Source organism: Stenella coeruleoalba (assembly GCF_951394435.1).
Source record: "Stenella coeruleoalba genome assembly, chromosome: 1".
In the NCBI taxonomy this organism is placed as follows: Eukaryota; Metazoa; Chordata; class Mammalia; order Artiodactyla; family Delphinidae; genus Stenella; species Stenella coeruleoalba.
The window spans coordinates 111,998,333-112,017,690 of record NC_137169.1 but is presented as its reverse complement, the minus strand read 5'-3'; the positions used below and the strand labels follow the sequence as shown (position 1 = coordinate 112,017,690).

Below are 19,358 nucleotides of genomic sequence, written 5' to 3'. Positions count from 1 at the left end.
TCCTGCATTGGTGGGCGGACTCTCAACCACTGCACCACCACGGAAGCCCCTCATTCAGTTTTATTTGTCCTAAGACCACAGGTGGACAGTGTGTCAGATTATAAAGGAGCTATATCATGGCTTCTTGGTGTAAATGACATTGAGAATGTGGTAGAGACATTCCTTATGATAAGGTTTCTTAAATTCAGCACTGCTGAAAATGAAAGCCCTAGAGTTTAAATAGTAACATTTAAAGCTTAACAGGGCTTAATGGAAAGAATTTAAAAGATTGTCTTCGAAAGAAAAACTACTAATTCTGACATTTGAGAAAATGGAGGAGTGAATTAATCATGTATAATCATTATGGGTTGAACAATATTTTATATATATAATATATGTATATGAGGATACAAAGATTGGAGAATAAGAATCTCAAACAAGTAGAGATTCCATGTATATGATTGATAACTAAATGGTAACACAAGTTGGAAAGTTAAAGTTTAGGTGCAGAAGCGTATCAAAGAAAAAAGAGCAATCACCTTAAGACTGCAATTAGTTAGAGATTTAAGTTAATTATAAAAATAATTCTGAGTGTGTGTTTAAGGGGATAAAACCCCCTCAAGTGTAGAGCAAATCAGCGTTTAATTTCTTCTGAACAGTAATTCTTCTGTTTGTTCATTGATTCATCCATCATTCAGCCAACTAACATTTTTTCAGTACTTACTCCATTAGCATTTCTGTGCTTAGGTGTTGGGAAAAAAATTAGGATTTTTTTTTTGGTTTGTTTTTTGCCTGAAGCGAGTTGTGAATCTAGTAAGAGGAACATCATGTTAACAAACTTAATATATGATGTAATACATTTCTCCCAGGTAGAGAGGGGAGAAAGTTATTAAGTCTGTGGGGAGAAAGGAAAGGTTAGGGATGGCTTCTGACCAGTGGGAAGAGACAGGTTTTAAAGGATAAATATGAGTTATTCAGTAAGGTATAGCAAGAGCATTCTAGGTAGAGGAAGATCATCTGCAAGGGTATGAAAGTGAATATATCATAGCAGAATGAGTTCAGGGGACTGTAATTTGAATCACTATAGAACTTTCCACCCATTCCCCTATGATTTCCTGTGTCTTCAGTGCTATATAAGGTTGGCCTTTGTGCTTAGAGATCATCAAAAAAATAAAGATTGAACTATGTTCAGTACACTCTACTTACACAAAATAGTATATTCTTACAGTTAAAGGTAATTTTAACAAAGATTCAAATGAAGAAAATAATTGGTTCTCTTTTAGTTACTCAGAAAATTTTTACTAGAATACACTCCTTCAGCATTTTAATTAATCGGACCTTGTCTACAGTAGTTACCCAGGCAAATAAAATAATGTGTAATTGCTTTTCTTAATAATGAAAAATCTCCCAGCCTCCACATTGGTATATTTCTCCTCAATTTGTTGCAAATTTCAAATAGTGGTTAAGACTGTGGACTCTAAAATCTGATTGAGGGATTTTCCTGGTGGTCCAGTGGTTAAGACTCTGCGCTTCCACTGCAGCGGGCACGGGTTCAATCCCTGGTCGGTGAACTAAGATCCAGCAAGCCACGCAGTGTGGACCAAAAAGAAATCAAATTGAGTACGCTCAGATTCCAGTTTTGCTACTTACTATGTAACCTTTAGCAAAATAATAAAATACTTATGGTCTTTGGTTTCCTTGACTGTAAAATGATGGTAATACTTGTAGCAAAGGATTGTTGGAGGATTGTATGAGGTAATATGTGTAAGTTCTTAGCTTAATTTGTGTCATGTAGCAAGTGCATAATACAGATGTGCTGTTATTTCATTTCCTGAAAAGAGAAATTTTTTAAGGAAAGCAAATGACTTCCCTTATATATATTTCCTATAGGAGGTAAGAATATGTAAAATATATTTGTGAAAGTGTGTATAAACAACTTATTTACATGTATACATGTTTTTTCCTGATTCTTGGTTTATCTTATTTTCCTCACATGTGAATTCTACTTTTGTTTTTTTCCACTTAACTCCAGGTTAGGTGTTTGTGTTTGGCTTCATTTTACCTTCTTACCAAATCAAGGATTTGTCTCCAAAGTGAACAGGAATATATCTCACTGTGTGAATATTTTGGGGTGGAGAAGAACCTTAAGTCTTTGAACAGAATTGGGTTTAGTTATGACAGTTCTCTTTTTAAAGCTGATCACAGGACTTCCCTGGTGGCGCAGTGGTTAAGAATCCGCCTGCCAATGCAGGGGCTACGGGTTCTCGCCCTGCTCTGGGAAGATCCCAAATGCTGTGGAGCAACTGAGCCCATGTGCCACAACTACTGAGCCTGCGCTCTAGAGCCTGTGAACCAAAACTACTGAGCCCATGTGCCACAACTACTGAAGCCCACACGCCTAGAGCCTGTGCTCTGCAACAAGAGAAGCCACAGCAATAAGCCCGCGCACCGCAACGAAGACCCAACTCAGCCAAAAATAAATAAATAAATTTATTATTTTTTTAAAAAGCTGATTAGTATTTCCTTTGAGTTTTAGGAGCCCAGTATAGTCTTCTAAAGCAGAACCCATGTCTTTTATTAAACCACCTCATTTGATTGAGAAAAAAGACCAACGTGTATTCACTGAGTGATTATTATGTGCCAGGCACTAGGATACGGTCACGAACAAAATAAGGTCCTTGGGCATTTTCCTTTTCCTTCTCCAGGACAAGATCTTTCAGTATTGATTTAACATATTGCTACCATCATATTACATGTGGTTCAAGCAAAACTCGTTCTTAAGGTATAGTAAAGATTTCTTGGGATACATTATTTTATGCCAGAGCAAACCAATTCTAGGAAAAAATCTCTAACTCTTGAGGAATCTTTATCGTATGCCTGTGGTTTATCAAGGCAGTCCATTGGACAGTTAGGCCTTTGGGGTATCAGTGGGTTAAGTCCTCTGTTCAGAGTCAGATAAAAACCATCATTCTGCCTCCTGTGCCTTCCAACAGAAGGCGTTCAACAAGTATTGATTGTATACAGTTGGCCCTCCATATCGTTCTGCATCTGCGGATTCAGCCAACCACAGATCAAAAATATCTGGGGGAAAAGAAATTCCAGAAAGTTCCAAAAAGCAAACATGAATTTGCCTCATTCCGTCAACTATGTAGCATTTACATTGTAGTATTTACAGCTATTTATGTAGCATACACATTGCATTAGATATTATAAGTAATCTAGAGATGGTTTAAAGCAGCAGTCTCCCACCTTTTTGGCACCAGGGGCTGGTTTCGTGGAAGACGATTTTTCCATGGATGGGCTGGGGATGGTTCAGGTGGTAATGTGAGCAATGGGGAGTGGCAGATTAAACTTTGCTCACTCACCCGCTGCTCACCTCCTGCTGTGTGGCCCGGTTCCTAACAGGCTGCGGACCACTACGGGTCTGCAGCCTGGGGGTTGAGGACACTTGGTTTAAAGGATAGAGGAGGATGTGCTTAGGTTATATGGAAATACTATGCCATTTTGTATAAGGGACTTGAGCATCCCTTAGGTTTTGGTATGTGTAAGGGGTCTTGGAACCAACTACCTGCAGATACCGAGGGAGAACTGTACTTTATGCCAAGTACTGTGCTAAGCCCAGGGGATAGAGCAGTGAATAATGATAGGCAAGAATCACTGCCATCATGGTACTCACTTTCTAGTGAGTGGTAAGATAGATATTGTATACATGGATATGATGTCATAGCATTCCAGTGATAAGTGTTCTGTTTTTTTTTTTTTTACTATTTATTTATTTGGCTGTGTCGGGTCTTACTTGCAGCAAGCAGGGTCTTCGTTGTGGCACGCAGGATCTTTTAGTTGCGGCATGTGGGCTTTTAGTTGTGGCATGTGGGATCTAGTTCCCTGACCAAGGATCAAACCCAGGCCCCCTGCATTGGCAGCACGGAGTCTTAACCACTGGACCACCAGGGACGTCCTTCAGTGATAAGTGTTGTAAAGGAAATGTAAACAAGGTAAGGGGATATTAGGTAGTTAGGGAAGTCCTTTGAGGCAGTAGTATTTGAGCAGAAATCTGAATGATACGAAGGACCCCATGAATCTATCTGGGGCATAAGCATAAGTGCTGAGGCAGTAGTGTGGTGTATTTCAGAAATGGGAAAGAGCTGGGACAGAGTAAACAATGTAGGGAAGAATAATAGAAAATAGGGAAAAGAGGTAGCCAGGGCCTAGATAATGTAGGGACTTTTAAGACTTGACTGAGTGTCTAGGTTTTATTCTGGACTTGATAGGAAGCTCTTGTGGGGTTTTGAGCAGGGAAATGACTTGGGCTAATATATACACTTTGGAAGGCAACAGTAATGCAACCAGAGTGATCAGTCAGTAGGAGGTTGTGATATTTGAGGCAAGAGATGATTATGAGTTGAACCTAAAGTGTTATCAGGGAGATGGATTTGGGGATATATTTTGAAGGTAGTAGGGAGGATAACCTGGATTGGATGTGTGGTCTGAGTAAAAGAGTAAGTCAAGAATGATTCCAGTGATGGCCTTAACATTTGGATGCTATTTACTGAGATGACGAACACTGGGAGAAGCAGGTTGCGGGAATGCAGATATTAAGTTTGGTTTGGATATACTGACTTCAAGTTTTCTATTAAATGTTTCTGGTTGAGATATTGAGTAGGGCAGTTGGGTATCTAAGTCTCAAGGTTGGGGCAAATGTAAATTTGGGAGTTGATCAGTGTAGAGATGCTGTTTAGAGCCATGGGACTTCATGAGATTACCTGGATAGTGAATGTAGAGAAGAGATGAAGTTCTTGGACTGAGTTGTGGAGTATTCTTGACACTTACTAAAAATGCCAGGGTTGAAAGAATCTTTTGATAATTTTAGGGATAATACTTTGCTGACTAAGAAAACCTAGCAAGTACTAACTAGTCAAGACATAGAGACAAAAATAAAATGGTTGAGGAACAAGTTGCTATTCTTTTATCTGTTAAATAGCTCTTTGTGTCGCAGAGCTCAGAACACTCATTTTATGTGAAATTAAGAACCAGAGTGCCTATTTCTACTTGGTTACTCTGAAAAGATGGCCAGAATAGTCATTAGGTTCCTAGATATCTGTTGTGGAGGGCAACATAAGGTAAAACAAATAAATACAAGTTTATAAAGTAATGAATGAGGTGTCAAAAGAGATGAAGCTGCTTACTCATTAACAACCATTTCTAGCTTTGAAAATTTACAGAGTAAGAATGAGATCAAGCTGTCTCCTAATTTCTTATGTAGCCTATCATTGGGCATTGTTATACCTTCCTTTTATTAAGCTGGTTTTTCATCTGTGCACTTAATTAGTCAACATACCTAACCTGCTAGAATACATTTGTAAGATGTAACTAATACTTGTAACTCTTAGGGGCTTAATATCATTTAGGTCGACTTACTGCATTTTGCAGGACATGTTTTTCTGGATGTGGGTAAAGATCTATGTAAATACATTTGAGGTATCAGAAATTGGAAGGAACAGAAATGACAGACAACAAAAGCAATCACAGTGTATAGGTTTTTTGTTTTGTTTTGGTTTTTTTTTGGCTGCATTGGGTCTTCGTTGCTGCGCGTGAGCTCTGTCTAGTTGCAGTGAACGGGCTACTCTTTGTTGCGGTGCCCAGGCTTCTCATTGCTGTGGCTTCTCATTGCGGAGCACGGTCTCTGGGCACGCAGGCTCGGTAGTTGTGGCTTGCGGGCTCTAGAGCGCAGGCTCAGTAGTTGTGGTGCATGGTCTTAGCTGCTCCACAGTATGTGGGATCTTCCCAGAGCAGGGCTCGAACCCATGTCCCCTGCATTGGCAGGGGGATTCTTAACCACTGCGCCACCAGGGAAGTGCCTATGTTTTTTGTTGTTAAAAACCTATCAGGAACCCTCTTAGCTAATGCATGAAACATATCCTCTTGCTTGAGCACATGACTTCACACTTGCCGATCCACCTCTACCATTAGGAAAATGTAGGGCCCATCTGTTGAATTGGCACTGTGCCTAAAGGCTGGTAGTTTTGGACTTCGTCAGTCCAGGAAAAGGAATTAATTCCAGAACATTAAGGGGAAACTTTTCTAGTAACAACATATTCCCTGGAGTTTTTCTGATCTCTTGTTGCTGTTTTACAGAAATCACCAGAGAATTAAGGATCCATATCATGTATGGATCCTAAGTCTAAGTCAGAATTATCATTTGTATATATTAGAGAGCCTGTTCTCTTCCATGTAAATGGTGTCCTTAAGAAAACATTAACAAAAATTTCCAGATAGTTAGAGGCAATCTTCTTAAGTAGAATTGAGATGTTTAAGAAAGTAGTATGATTGGGATTCAGATAAGCCTCGAAAAATATTTCTAGATGAATCTGTTCCACACAAATTTGGAAACTATTGACTGAGACTTAGAACTAGGTGATTAAAAGTGGCTACCTCCAAGTTTCTTGTTTCATAAGCATCTTAATTATGAATGTTATGGAATGACAGTTGCATTATTTACTTGTTCTTCAACAGGAATTGCATTTAAAAATGGACATAAACTCACATGGGATGGTGGTGGTTAGATGGTGGTTTAAGTAAATCTTTGCTGTACTGTCTGTTATCTGGCCACCTTCTTTTTCTCTTCACCATTTTGATAATGCAATAATTTATGGAGAATCATTAGTTAAAGCAACATACCAGTGTTAGAATGGCAGACTGGGTATAAGAAAAGTAATTCTCCAAAATCAGTAAAATGGCAGCAAAGTGATAATCGTGACCCACCCTGATTGGCTTCCAGCATACAGTTACCAAGCCTCCCTAGCTATATCCCACACACATCTCTGAAATGCATGCGATTTCTGAATCCAAACCTGACCATGTGCCTTGGCAGGACACACTCTTTAGCACTCTTCAAGATCCTGCCTACCTCTTTAGCTTTGTGTCTCACTGGGCTTCCTACCCTTGTGCTTCAGCTGTTTGGAACTGTCATCATTCCCATACACGGTTCGTTTATATCTCCATGACTTTCATGTTCCTCCCAGTGCCTGGCCGCTTAGAGAACACCCACCCAACTTCTGAGACAAAGTTCAAGTTGATGCTGTGAAGCCTTACCTGGGCACCTCCCCTCTTTTGGTGAACAGTATGCACTCATTTGTCTTTGGCATATACCTAGGAGTGGAATTGCTGGGCCACAGGGTAAGCATATTTTTATCTTTAGCAAATACTGTCAAACAGTTTTCCAAGTTGATTTTATGACTTTATAACTTTATCAGGCTCTACATCTTCCCCAGCTTTTGGTGTTGCCATTCTTTTAAATTTTAGCCGTTTTGGTGGGTAATAGTATTTCATTGGTATTGATTTGCATTTCACTGATGACTGGTGAGTTTAAGCAACTTTTCATGTGTGCGTTGGATGTTTGGACATCCTCTTGTGAAGTACCTGCTCTTAATATATATTCTGAATGCAATTCCTTTCTCAGATATATGCGTTGCAAATATCATCATCCAATGTATGGCTTCCCTTTTCACTCTCTAGGTGGTGTCTTTTGATGAACAGAAGTTCTCATTTTTCATAAAGTCCCATTTGTCTTTTTTTTTCCTGATCTAGTTTGAAGAGGCATGTAGTTGTGGGTAGGAGGAAATGGAGAATTACTTATTAATAGGCATAAAGTTTCTGTCAAGCAAGATGAATAAGCTCTAGAGATTTATTGTATAGCATTGTATGTATAGTCAACAATAGTGTATTGTACACTTAAAAATTTGGTAGATCTCATGTTAACTGTTCTTACCACAATAAAACAAAATAATAAAAAGATAAAGAGGTGTGTAGTAGGTGGCAGTCTATTGAATGGAAACAAAAAGGAGAGGAATACATTAAGGAAATAGCTAGTCAGTATTAAGATAATGGAGTTAGAAAGTACATCCAAAAGCTATTGGGTTAGTTTTCTCAATTTCATGTATATATGAACAAGACTTGAGAGGTGTGTGCTTATGGTACTTATGTATATTTCAAATCTTTTAAAAATATGTTTTTATTGGATTTGTGTTTAATTATAAAACTTACACAAATTCTGTAACAGGGCAAGGAAAAAAATATTTATAAACAAGATTTTTCCCGTTTACTTCCAAACCTTTTCCCCTAAAATAACCAGTGCTATCAGTTGATGTATAATCATTCATATTTATTTCTATGTGCATACAAATACATATTTTTTTCTACTCTTTACAAATATGAGCTCATGCTTGCATTTTTACTTAAAAATAGCATACATGGCTGTATATTTGTGTGTGAGTATATATATATTTAACTGTTTTTGTGTATGTAGCACATCAAGGACTGCTATAAGTATCCTTTTATTGGTGCTTTTATTTTTCTATGATAGAAAAGATCACTTTCCAAAATGATGGTGGCCACTAGTGCCCTCTTTCCCACCTTGCCAGTATTAGTTGTTATCAGTCTTAAATTTCAACCAAAGTGATGAGTGAAAAATATCTTAATTCACACCTCCCTGACTACCAGTGAGGTAGATCATCTTTTTATGTTTCTAATTATTTCTATGTCTTCTGTAATTGCCTGTGCATATCTCTGTATGTCTTTTCTTACGTACTACTTTATAGAATAACTTTGTATGTTAGAGATATTAATCCTTTTTCATGTTCATTATATTTTCTCCCAATCTGTTGTTTGTCCTTGATTTTGTTTACATCTTACATCACGGTATATAATGCTTTTATGTAATCAAATTGGTCACTTTTTTTCCTTTATGGTTTCCTGATTTGCTTAAGGTTTCTCAACCATAGGCTATAGAAATATTCACCAATACTCTTCAAGTGCTTTTATTTGTACATGTAGCTCTTAAATCCATGAGGAAATTATTCTTTTTTTAATTAATTAATTAGGCTGCATTGGGTCTTCGTTGCTGTGCCTGGGCTTTCTTGTTGCAGTGAGTGGGGGCTACTCTTCGTTGCAGTGCACAGGCTTCTCATTGTGGTGGCTTCTCTTGTTGCGGAGCATGGGCTCTAGGTGCACAGCTTCAGTAGTTGTGGCATGCGGGCTCAGTAGTTGTGGCACGCGGGCTCAGTAGTTGTGGCACACGGGCTTAGTTGCTCCGCGGCATGTGGGATCTTCCCGGACCAGGGCTTGAACCTGTGTCCCCTGCATTGGCAGGCGGATTCTTAACCACTGTGCCACCAGGGAAGTCCATGAGGAAATTACTCTTGTGTTTAATGAGGAATGGTTCTAACTTTGTCTTCTCCAAGTAGATAACCAGTTAGGTCAGCATGCAACAAACATATATCAAATAACTCAGCTTCTTGCCATATTGAAATCTGTTAATTGAAAAAGGTTTTTTCAGGACTGCCACTAGTCCATAATCTGTTTTTATGTAAACTAGGAAGGGAATCCCTTCCACAAGAAACTTTATTTTGATCCACCAGAAAAATGTTAAATAGCTTTATTGAGATATGATTCATGTACTATACAATTCACTAATTTGAAGCATACAGTTCAGTGGTTTTTAACATATTCATATAGTTAATGCAACCATCTCCACTATCTAATATTAGAACATTGCATCTTGGTACCCATAGTCACTCCCCATCCCAGGTATTCCCCTTTTACCCTAGCCCTAGGTAACCACTAATCTACTTTCTGTATGGGTTTGCTGGGTTTGGACATTTCATACAAATGGAATCTTACAATGTTGTCTGTTGGAACTGGCTTCCTTCATTTAACATAATGTTTTCAAAGCTCATCTATGTTGTAGCATGTATCAGTACATCTGGCCCTCCATATCCATGGGTTTCACATCCGCACATTCAACTAACCATGGATTGAAAATGTTTGTTGGGGGGGGCTTCCCAGGTGGCGCAGTGGTTGAGAATCCACATGCCAATGCAGGGGACATGGGTTTGAGCCCTGGTCCGGGAAGATCCCACATGCCGTGGAGCAGCTAAGCCCATGCGTCACAACTACTAAGCCAGTGCTCTAGAGCCCACGAGCCACAACTACTGAGCCCACGAGCCACAACTACTGAGCCCACATGCCACAACTACTGACACCCGTGCGCCTAGAGCCCATGCTTCACAACAGGGGAAGCCACTGCAATGAGAAGCCTGTGCACCGCAAAGAAGAGTAGCCCTACTCGCCGCAACTAGAGAAAGCCCGCGTGCAGCAACGAAGACCCAGCACAGCCATAGATAGATAGATAGATAGATAGACAGACAGATAGAAAGAAAGAAAGAATGTTTGGGGGAAAGAATTCTGGAAGGTTCCAAGCAGCAAAACTTGAATTTGCTGCACACAGCTATTTATACAGCATTTACATCTTATTTACAACTATTTATGTAGCATTTACATTGTATTAGGAATTAGAAGCAATCTAGAGATGATTTAAATGCATGTAGGTTATACACAAATACTATGCCATTTTATATAAGGGGCTTCAGTATTTTCGGATTTTGGTATTTGTAGGGGTTCTGGAACCAGTTATCTGCGGATACTGAGGGATGACTCTACTTCATGCCTTTTCATTGATGACTAACATTTCATTGTATGGATAATGTTCCTGTGAACATTTGTGTACAAGTTTTTGTGTAGATAAAATTTTTTACAATATTTATTTATTTATTTATTTTTGGCTGCGTTGGGTCTTTGTTGCTGCACGCAGGCTTTCTCTAGTAGCAGCGAGTGGGTGCTATGCTTCCTTGCTGTTTGCGGGCTTCTCGTCGTGGCTTCTCTTGTTGTAGAACATGGGCTCTAGGCACGGTGGACTTCAATACTGTGGCACGCGGGCTCAGTAGTTGTGGCTTGCGGGCTCTAGAGCGCAGGCTCAGTAGTTGTGGCGCACGGGCTTAGTTGCTCTGCGGCATGTGGGATCTTCCCGGACCAGGGCTCGAACCCGTGTCCCCTGCATTGGCAGGTGGATTCTTAACCACTGCGCCACCAGAGAAGTCCAAGATAAATGTTTTCATTTCTCTTGGGTATATGCCTAGGAGTGAAATTGCAAGGTTATGTGGTAACTCTGTTTAGCCTTTTGAGTAACTGCCAGACTGTTTTCCAAAGCAGCTGCACCATTTTACATTCCGACTCCAATTTTTTCACAGAAAAGTTTTATGGAAAATAAATATAATGTATTTACAATGTAAATGGTACCCTCTTGGAAACGACTCTTTTGTTTAGTGTATAACCAAGTGGATTGGCCCTGAGTTGACAGCGCTTAATCCTGGTCAAAGTGTAATAATTCACTAATGAGAAAATCTTTCTGACGTTAACTTCTGCTTCCCTCCTGTTGCCATTTTAGAATTCCCTAGGGATAGAGTTCAATGTCCCTACATGTTCCTTGCAACCATGGACCCATCCCTCCTTTTTAATTTAATTTTATTTATTAAAAAAAATTTTGTTTGTTTTTTTGTTTATTTATTTTGTCTGCTCTGGGTCTTAGTTGTGGCATGCATGCGGGATCTAGTTCCCTGACCGGGGATTGAGCCTGGGCCTCCTGCATTGGGAGTGAGGACTCTTACCCACTGGACCACCAGGGAAGTCCCCATCCTTCCTTTTTTTAAAAAACAGTTGAAGTTATATATATTCGATTTGTATTAACTTTGCTTGTCAGGAAGAATTAAGTAAGCTTTGATTAGATTATCTGTCTGACAGTCGATGAGTATAGTTTTTTCCTAAGGATTAGCTTTGGGAATTCTTTCTGTGTATATTTTCCTCTTGTGGCTTACTAATTATAATTTATGTCTGCTATTTCACTTTCCTGTTCTGAATTTCTGAAGTAGTTTGTTGGTATAATAAGTATTTCTTTGGTCATGAGACACATTCTTTCCTCCCAGTTTAATGTTTCTGAAAGTAGGAAATAATACAACTGATAATTACATTTAATGTGGTAGTGGCTTATAAAAAAATTTCCTCCTGAAAATGCGGTCATTGATTCATGAAGCCTCTTAGAATCAGTGGCATCTTGGAATTTAAGAAATATATACAATACATAAATAGAAAAATAGCTAGATTTACTGGTGATTAGTACTTTGAAAGTTAGGAATTGTTGGTGATTGTCCCTGTCTTTTAAATAAAGGGTTCTGTAGCTGAGTAAAAAAGCTTAATTTGTCCAGCTTTTTAAGTGTAGTTTTTGTTGTATAAGTCATTTAGGGACATAGTTTAAAATTTTTTGGTATCTTCATGAAGATATTTTAGCTTTTTCTGATTTCAGTGACTTATGTAACATCAGTGATTCAGTGGTTTAATGTAAAACATCTTAAACCAGTTAGGAAACTGCTTACTCTTTTACTGGTGATATACATAGAGCTTATTTTTTAAGTTATAAAAGCAGTATGAGATTAAATAGTGTTTAGACAATTAAAATATCAGTTCTGTGCTTCCCTGGTGGCACAGTGGTTGAGAGTCCACCTGCCGATGCAGGGGACACAGGTTCGTGCCCCGGTCCGGGAAGATCCCACATGCCGCGGAGCGGCTGGGCCCGTGAGCCATGGCCGCTGAGCCTGTGCATCTGGAGCCTGTGCTCCGCAACGGGAGAGGCCACAACAGTGAGAGGTCCACATACAGCCAAAAAATTATATATATATACACATATATATATATATATATATGTGTATATATATATCAGTTCTTTAATATTTCAGTTTTCATTTTGTCTGTTCTCTATATACGTGATTAAAAATATAGTAATATGCATGTTGGCTTATTCAGTCAATAGATACTTATTGAATGCCTTTTATGGTCCAGGAACTTTACTAAGGATATAGCAGTAATAAGGCAGATAGGATTCTTATTCTCATGAAACAAATGGTCTAGTGTAAAATATGGATATTAAGCATATAGCTTACTGGTATGATAAGTTTTAAGGGACTTACAGTATGCTATATGACCCCCTAACAGGGAGATCTCCCCTGGTCTAGGGGGTTAGGAAATGTCTCCCCGATAAAGTGACCTTTAAGCTGAGATGGAAAGGATGAGTAGAAGTCATCAAAGAAGCAGGTAGAAAAGAGTACTAGGCAGAGAGAAGTAACTATGTTCTCCTAGAGGCAGGAAGACAGAGACATTTGGGGAACTGAAAAGTACTTAGAACACTTGTATGTCACACATATGTTACTGCTTTTGGGGCTTTTATTTGCCCCTGCTGTGCTTATAGAAGAGTGGGAAGAGTGTGGCTAGAGTTAGGTAGGGGCTGATAATAACAAAAAAGTAAACGTAAACAGTGGTGTGTGTGTGAAGTACTTTTGTAAGTACTACTCATGTATTAGTTCATTGAACCCTAACAACAGTTTCTATTCATGGATGAGAGAACAAGGCATAGAGTGCCTTGCCCAAAATTAATATACCAGAACTGGGATCTGAGCCTGTGCATTCTGGATCCAGAGTTTGTGTCTTTAACTACTGTACCATACTGAAAATTTAAATTATAAATTATGATTAGGATAAGGGAGTTTTATATCCAAAGGTCAGTATGAAAGCATCCAAAGGTTTTAAGCGGAGAAATGACATAATTAGATTATTTTTAAAATCATCCTTCTGGCTGGAGGAAGGGACTGGAGGAGAGCAAGGTGGATATACAAAGGAGTTAGAAGGCCACTACTATATTTTGGGTAGGAATTGTTTTTTTGGACAACTCAGTGGCAGTGGAATAGGAACTATGTGTAATCAAAAATTATTTACGTGGTTTTCACAGGTTTTGGTGTTAGGTTGAGAAGTCAAGGATGATCCCCACATTTCTGTGATTACTTAGCTAATATGATATATTCTAAGAAATATTATGGTCATTTATAAGAATTTTAAAGAGCATGAAACCCAGGACAAATTAAAATGCACAATGAGCTATGAATTTTTAAAAGTTTTGTATAGTTAATTTATATCTGGTTTTGAATGTTGAGAAATACAACAATGATTACAGTCTCTAACTATGTTTAATAAATACCACAAAGGAAAATGAAAATTTATCATAGATGAGTCAAGCTAGATTTTACTTATTTTAAGCTAAAAAGCTGCAAACATTGTTTAGTCTGCATTGTGTTAATTTTAGATATGTACTTATCCAAAAAAAATGTTATTTTTACGTATTAAGGAAAGTTAATAAGATAAATTACCTTTCTTACCAAGTTAAAACTAAAACTTATAAAACTCCTTTTATTTTATGTTCATATATTGTCATACTGCCTCCCTCTGTATATATCATGTGCCTATATTTCCATCTGTCTACTTGACCTTTCTACTTAAATGTTTCACAGGCATCTAAAATTGAACACGTTTATTACTGAACTCTTGATCTCCCCTTCTGTGTCATTCTGGCAAACAACTTATAGAATGCTAGCCCTGTGAGGGCAGGATTTTTGTGTTTTTTTGCAGTGCTCTGTAAGTTTCTGTTACATAATGAGCACTTAGTAAATATTTGTTTAAGGAGTGTCTAAATGGTACCACCATACAATTCTATGATTGCTCAAGTCTTCGTATTTTATTTCCCTCCCCTACTACTTCTTACTGATAAATCATATCTATTATACCTCTAAAATATCTCTTAATCCATCCATTCTTTAAAATTTTCCAGTGCTACTACCCTAATCTGTCAATCTTATGACTGTTATTCCAGAATCAACTTTTACTATTTTTCTAATCATTCTCCCACAGCAACCAGAGAAGTTTTCTTAAAATGTAAATTGTATCATTACTCTCCTTTTCAGAGCTTCTTTTTGAATTCCATATCTTTCATGTAGGCCAACAAGACCTTCTGCAAGCTATTTTCGTTTAACATTCCATTTTCGTATTGTGCTGTTCTCCATTTGGTTTACCTACTGTTAACCTTTACAGTCTCAGGGAGTTTTTACACCCACTGCTCCCTATTTTTGGATCATTTTCACCTCCACATTTTGCCTGACTATTCCCTGCTCGTACTGGGTCTCAGCTTATAGTTACATGTTTTTCTAAGATATGTTCCCTGCCCCTCCACGTTTCCTTGATATACTACCTCACATAGTAGTACCTTCACATTTATTAGGAGTTATATGTATTTGTATGATCAGTCATTCATTTGTATCCCCTGCTAAATTTGAAGTTCATGACACCAAGGACTATATTTGTATTACTTATGACTATATCTACAATGGGTATCACAATTCTCAAAACATATTTAGAGACTGTGAAAATATTTATTGAATGGATGAAGGGATAGATTAAGAATGGTGAATCCATAAAGGAAATGGTGGACTGGTTAGAGAGGTAGTTGGAGAGCCAGCAGAATGTGTGATCATAGCAGCCCGGTGAGAGTTTCAAATATCAAATATGCCAAATGTAGCAGAGAGGAGTAATAAGATGAGGACTAAAAATGATCTTTGGGAGGCAGAATAACATAGTGTTTAAGAGGAGCCAGGCAGACCTAGACTCTACCTTTTATTGGCTGTTAACTTGTCTTTTCATCTCTAAAAAGAGAAGAATAATAGTAACTACCTCATGGTGATTGTGAGGCTTAAAATGAGATAATCTGTATAAAATTTTTAGCATAGAGCTTTGCACATATTAAGAGCTCAGTAAAACTTTGGTATTTTTATTATTTTTAAATTGCTAATGCTAAACCCACTGTAAGGACTCAATATTTGTAGTACTTAGAAAATATATACAGTTGACACTTGAACAAAACGGGGGTTAGGGGCGCTGACCCTCCAAGCCGTCGAAAATCCACATAGTCAGCCCTCTGTATATGCGGTTCCTCCACGTCTGTGGATTCAACCAACTGCAAATCATGTAGTACTGTAGTGTTTACTATTGAAGAAATCTTCATTTAAGTGGACCTGTGCAGTTCAAACCCTTGTTGTTCAAGGGTCAACTGTAATTAGCAATTTTCTAAAAAGTTTGTTCATAGCTAAAATGATCTGGGAAAAAGGACTTCATGCGGTAGATTAATGTTAGTTTCCCTTGAATTTGGGCTAGACTGTTTTGGATTGTTTCAATGGTCTGAAAATGTAAATCCCAAAGTTGCATGTGAGATGAATGTTGAATTTGCCTCTTTGAGCGTGAATGAAGAGATTCTAGCATTCTTAGTTCTGTGTTTCTCCTTGCAACTGTGTTTTAAATTGAATGTATTATAGTAGGAACCAGAATAAGTTGTGTAACAACATAGCATCCTTGCCCCTGGATGGAAGACCTAGATTGTATAGATACATCTTTCCAAAAGCTGAAAGAATATCATTCACAAAGAACATTGCTTTGAAAATTCAAAAACAACGTCTGGCAGCTGCTGTAGGGACTGCTTTTCAGGCAGTTTACATTTAGTAGATAAAAGCATTCTTTGTTGTGAAGTATCTTCAGAACTTGGATTTATCTTTACTAGAAACACTTAAATTTGGTATGTGGAGTTTGCCAATCATGATTTTCCAGTCTTACTCCCTAAGTGGATTCACAGAATATGCCCAAAGGATACTATTCTTTTTTCTCCTTGATCAAGTTAAGGAAACGTAATAGTTCTCTATTCCTACATACATTTCTAGGGTAGTGATCAATATTTTCAAGTTAATTTCCTTTTCAGTTTATTGATACTCTGCTATTATTTAATAATCTGTGTCACTTGGTTTAGTTTTTTCCATTTTTAAAATGAAGAGAATCATGCTCTCCAAACCCTTCTCTGGAATGTTTTGAGAGTGAGTAAGTGCTGGTAAAAAATGCTTTGAGTTCTTTGGAAGAAATACAGAAATTCTACTTTATATATTTATAAATATACATTAAGACTTCTGTAATTCTTCCATTATGAAAATCAAAAATTATAGGGAAATTTTAAAATGTGTGTACTTGTGAGTAGTGTATGTAAAAGTAGTTGTTTTTGTATAAATTATTATTTGTTTTTATTCCAAAAAGGATTTCTTTTAATAACTAACCAATAAGATATTTGGCAGGTCCATCAGTTCACCATTAGTAACACGAAACCCTGGATGGGCATTTGAATTTAAGAAACAAGAAAGAGGAGGGAAAAAACTAGAAAAGGAATAAATTGAAGCCAATAACATGTAACCCACATAAGGCATGGAGTTAATTTAAATATTTATTGACTACCACCTATGTGCCAGGTACCGTTCTTGATGCTAGAATAGTACATTGAACCAAATTGACAAAAATCTACTTCCATGTGGACTTTACATTCCAATGGAAGCGTGTAGACAATAAATAAATATATTGTACACCAGATGGTGAAAAGAGCACAGGAGAAATAAAACAGGATGAGTGTGAGAAGAGGTGGGATGGGTGTTTTTCTATTTTGTAAAGGGAATGCCTCTTCTATAAGTTATATTTAGGCAAAGACATGATGGAAGTGACAGAGCAAACCATGCAGTGATCTGGGGAAAGGGTTTTCTAGTCAGGTAGAATAGTAAGTGCAAGGGCCCTTAGGTAGTATTTTCGTTGAATTTGAAAAACAGAAGAGTACCTGTGCCCCTCCCCCCCTTCTTGGAACTAAGTGGGGAGACTGGTAGGAGATGGAAGAGAAGTAGAGGGGATTGTAGGGAATTTAGACCATTGTAAAGACTTTGGCTTTTACTTTGAGTAAAATGGGAAGCCATTGAAAGGGTTTTTGAGCAGAGGAGTGACATGATATGATACAGGCTTTAAAAAGATTATCCTGCTGTTGAGAAGACTATAAAGAGATACAAAGGCTGAAACAAGGAACCAGTCAGGAGGTTATTGAAATAAATAGTACAGGGCAGATATTATCAGTTGGATCTGATTGGTAGCTGTCAAATTAGTGAGAAATAGGTTCCACATATATTTTGAGGGTAAAGAAGACTTTTCTGACCGAGTGGACATATGGGGCATTAGAAAAAGAAAGGAATCACAGATGATTCAAAATTTTTGGTCTAAATATTTCTGGTTGGAGTTTCATTTATTGAGATGAGTAAGCCTGTGGGAAGAACAGATTTGGGGAGCTTGGCGAAGGTGAATTGACTTTGGACATGTTAAGCTTGAAGTGCCTAATTATTAACTATCTAGTCAGCGTGTCAAGTAGGCATTTAAATATATGAATCTGGAGTTCCAGGAGGGGTCTCAGCTGTTCTCTGTCTGGACATAGAAATTTTTGAATCATCTGTGTTAGATGGCATTTAAATTCAAAAGACTGGATCTGGTCATTTAGGAAGTTAGTGTAGACAGAAAAGGAAAGAGCACGCCCTGGGGGCACTCCAGTGTTTATAGAGTTAGGGGAGGAAAAGAAGAACTGGCAAAGAAGACTCCTTAATCAAACACTTTAGTACTTCTGCACTGAAGTGTATGACTGTTCATAGAAATTGTGGTAATTAAGGCCAAAATGGATCCAGATCAGGTCAGGTCACATTTTGTCACTAGGGTGTTACGAGAAAACTTTTGATTTTCAGAGTTTTGAATTTCAGGATGTGAACACATCGTGGGGAAGACAGGACTTTGTACTTTTAAAGGAAAGAAAGCACATGGCACAGAAGCAGAAATGAACATGATTTGTTAGGGACAGTAAAGAAAACAGAATTTTTAAAAAATATTTATTTATTTATTTATTTCGCTGTGTGGGGTCTTGGTTGTGGCACGCGGGATCTTTGTTGAGGTATGCGAACTCTTAGTTGCAGCATGTGGGATCTAGCTCCCTGATGAGGGATCAAACCCGGGGCCCCTGCATTGGGAGCTTGGAGTCTTAGCCACTGGAGCACCAGGGAAGTTGAAGAAAACTGAATTGACTAAATCATAGAGGATGTGTGTTGGGAAGTAAGGAAAGATTAGTTTGAGAAGTTAGAGCCAGATTACGAAGAGCCTTGAATGCTATTGTGAAGTGTTAATATATGAAGTGGTAGACAACAAGAATAATTGTCATATGCAGTTGATTTGAAAATTACTCTTTCAGCTGTTTGTGTGAATGAATAGAATAGGAATACACTTTAGTCAGTTGGCCAGTATTTGTTGAGTACCTACTTAAAATGCTGCTAGCACTGCTAATAAAATCGTCGGCACCTTCTATTGAGCCTTGCTGAGTGCCAGTCATGGGGCTATGCATTCTACTTACATTTCTTGTAGGAGTTGTAAAAGTTGTATCATATGATCTTTGCCTTTGAAACTCTTATAATCTTGTTGAAAGAAAAGTCTTAAGGCACATAGTTTAAACTATAAAATATTCTACTGCATAAATGGAACTTTCTGAGGGATAGGATGTTCTTTTTTTTTCCAGATACTGGTCCTGGATCTTGATTTGGATATATGCTTGAAATAAAGGCTAGTCTGTCAGTCCTCAAGATAGTGAATTATTTTGTTTTGGTTTTATATTCTCTAGTCACTAGATTATATGCCAATCCTATACGGTTTCCTGAGGATCTTTATTTATGAGAAGGGGGTTGCCCTGTGTGGATTATTCAGATTCTCTGTTAAGGTGTACAAACTATTGTAAA

At 37.9% G+C, this 19,358-nt stretch overlaps 1 protein-coding gene across 5 annotated transcripts in view; it reads left to right on the top strand.

Moving 5' to 3' along the window:
• The window catches only part of ASH1L (ASH1 like histone lysine methyltransferase), a 214,134-nt gene that overhangs the window by 6,341 nt on the left and 188,435 nt on the right, over window positions 1-19,358 (top strand). Inside the window, exon 2 of one of the 5 annotated variants that reach the window (XM_079904613.1) lies at window positions 7,002-7,155. The exons of the other annotated variants lie outside the window; for them this stretch is intronic. The gene's annotated coding sequence lies outside the window, so the exon portion shown is untranslated. The remainder of the gene's footprint in view (window positions 1-7,001; window positions 7,156-19,358) is intronic. 5 annotated transcript variants of the gene reach the window in all.